The sequence below is a fragment of the Tachyglossus aculeatus genome, chromosome 1 (assembly GCF_015852505.1).
Source record: "Tachyglossus aculeatus isolate mTacAcu1 chromosome 1, mTacAcu1.pri, whole genome shotgun sequence".
Lineage (NCBI taxonomy): Eukaryota > Metazoa > Chordata > Mammalia > Monotremata > Tachyglossidae > Tachyglossus > Tachyglossus aculeatus.
The window spans coordinates 114,314,681-114,317,026 of NC_052066.1; the positions used below are offsets into that span (position 1 = coordinate 114,314,681).

General features: G+C 42.8%; 1 non-coding gene across 1 annotated transcript; it reads right to left on the minus strand.

The window, feature by feature from the left end:
• Positions 1–680: 680 nt before the first annotated feature.
• Positions 681–819, minus strand: LOC119937391. The gene has a single exon (XR_005454067.1). It is a non-coding gene; the product is annotated as a small nucleolar RNA SNORA7 (small nucleolar RNA).
• Between the last annotated feature and the right edge of the window lie 1,527 nt (positions 820–2,346).

The window sequence follows — 2,346 nt, forward strand, 5'->3', positions numbered from 1 at the left end:
GGTAAGACCGATTCATCCTATGATCCTCACTTTGCAGCTCTCCTACTACAGCTCTCCCACACATTTCGCTCCTGTAATGCCAACCTACTCTTTGTACCATAATCTTGTCTATCTCACCTCTAACCTCTCACCCACAAAAATGCCTCTGGCCAGGAACACCCTCCCTCTTCATACCTGACCGACAGTTACTGAAGGCACATCTCCTCCAAGAGGCTTTCCCTGATTAAGTCCTCCTTTCCTCTTCTCCCACTGACTTGTGCGTCAACCTGATTTGCTCCCTTTATTCACTCCTTCCTCAGCCCCCCAGCACTTATGTACATAGCCATAATTTATTTAACTATATGACTGTCCCTCTCTAGACTGTAAGTTTGTTGTGGACAGGCATTGTGTCTACCAACTCTGTTATATTGTACTCTCCCAAGCATTTAATGCAGAGCTCTGCACACAGTAATTGATCAATCCTCTTGTCTTATGCTGTCGTCTCCTACCCATAGTGATGCCACGGACACATCTCTCCCAGAACGCCCCACCTCCATCTGCAATCATTCTGGTAGTGGATCCAGAGAGTTTTCTTGGTAAAAATATGGAAGTGTTTTACCATTGCCTCCTCCTGTGCAGTAAACCAGTCTCTGCCCTCAACTCTCTCCCATGCTGCTGCTGCCCAACACAAGTGAGTTTTGACTCATAACAGATTGCCTTCCACTCACTAGCCACTGCCCAAGCTAGGAATGGAATGGATATGCCTCTGCTTGACTCTCCCTCCCATAGTCGAAAACTGGTAGAGTCCTGGAAACTCTCCAGGTGTGACCCTGAGAGGGCTGATTGATCCTATGATGGCTAAAATGCTGAAATAGTAAAAGTGAGGAAGCCACCTACCAGTGATGATGAATAGCATTTTGGAAAGTTGTCAATTAAATAATTAAAAAACAATGCCTAACTCAATTTTTGAATGTATAGATCTAGCTGTCCTTCAGGTTCAAGGACAATGCTACTGAAGTTGAGTTTTTTTATCAGTGCATCAAGGCGTCTGACCATCCATCCCTTCCTCATTGTTTGCATGTCAACTTTACCTCTTGCTGAAATGTTGTATTTTCTTCCCTCTGCCTGACAACGCTTCATTATTTTGTAGTTTTCCAAGAGCCTCGTACAGTGCTCTGCCCAAAGTAAGTGTTGAGTACATACCACTGATTGAATGATTATTCCTTTTTGTGTCCTCATGCTCCCAAAGCCTCTTTGTAAGGCAGGGAGACACTTTAATTGGCTAACGTCCATACTGACCTTTCTTTTTATTCTGTTTCCAAGGTATTTGGAGCTATCTCACACATGGTATTATGGAATCATGGAGCTGGCTAAGAACACTGAGATATCAACTTGCCCAGTTCTCTGGTTCCTAGGGTAACTAACTAAATCATCTAGTATACATCGTAGTCTGTCACTTTCCCCTCATTAGATTGTAAGCTCTTTGTGGGCAGAGAATGTGGCGCTTTTTTATTCTATACTTCCCAATCGTCTAGTACAGTGCTTTGCACCAACTGTACTCTCCCAAGTGCTTAGTACAGTGCTCTGCACACAGTAAGTGCTCAATAAACACAATTGACTGCACATAGGAGCACTCAGTGAATGCTACTGCTATTTTTACTATTACTACTAGTAATTTTTGTTGAAGGATCTCTAGAGAGGGAAACTTTCAATCTCTGCTGTTGGACTATTCTAGTGTTTCATCACCCTGGCAGTAAACATTTTTTTTTGTTATGTCTAAATTATAATTTGCTAAAGTGCCAAGGAGTATGATGCCTCTATTTTGACATTAGTCAATATAGTCAGCACTAATGCAGTTATAGGATATTGACTCTCCCTTGAATTTAAGTAAATTTATCATATGAAACCAGGAATCTATTTTCATTTGGATCAAATTTCTAGGTCTTCCATTGACCCCTTTTGGGTTTTCTTTTTCTGGAAGACTAAGATCCATCTGTCTTATTTCTTTTCCTTTTCCCCTCTCCTATTCTAGTTCCGTACCCCGTGCATTCTTTAAAGAAACTCCTAGATAATCTTAACCCTCCTCCCCACAAAGGAGTCTAAAGTGCACCCTGGCAGGTGGGAGAGAAATGGAGAAGCAATGTTGCCTAGTGGATAGAGCATGGGCTTGGCAGTCAGAAGGACTCCCAGCTCTTTCACTTGTTGGCTCTGTGATCTTGGGCAAATTACTTCACTTCTCTGTGCCTCAGTTACCTTACCTGTAAAATGGGGATTAAGAATGTGAGTCTCATGGAGGACAGGGACTGTGTTCAACCCTATTTGCTTGACCTGCCCCAGCACTTAGTACAGTGCCTGGCACACAGTAAG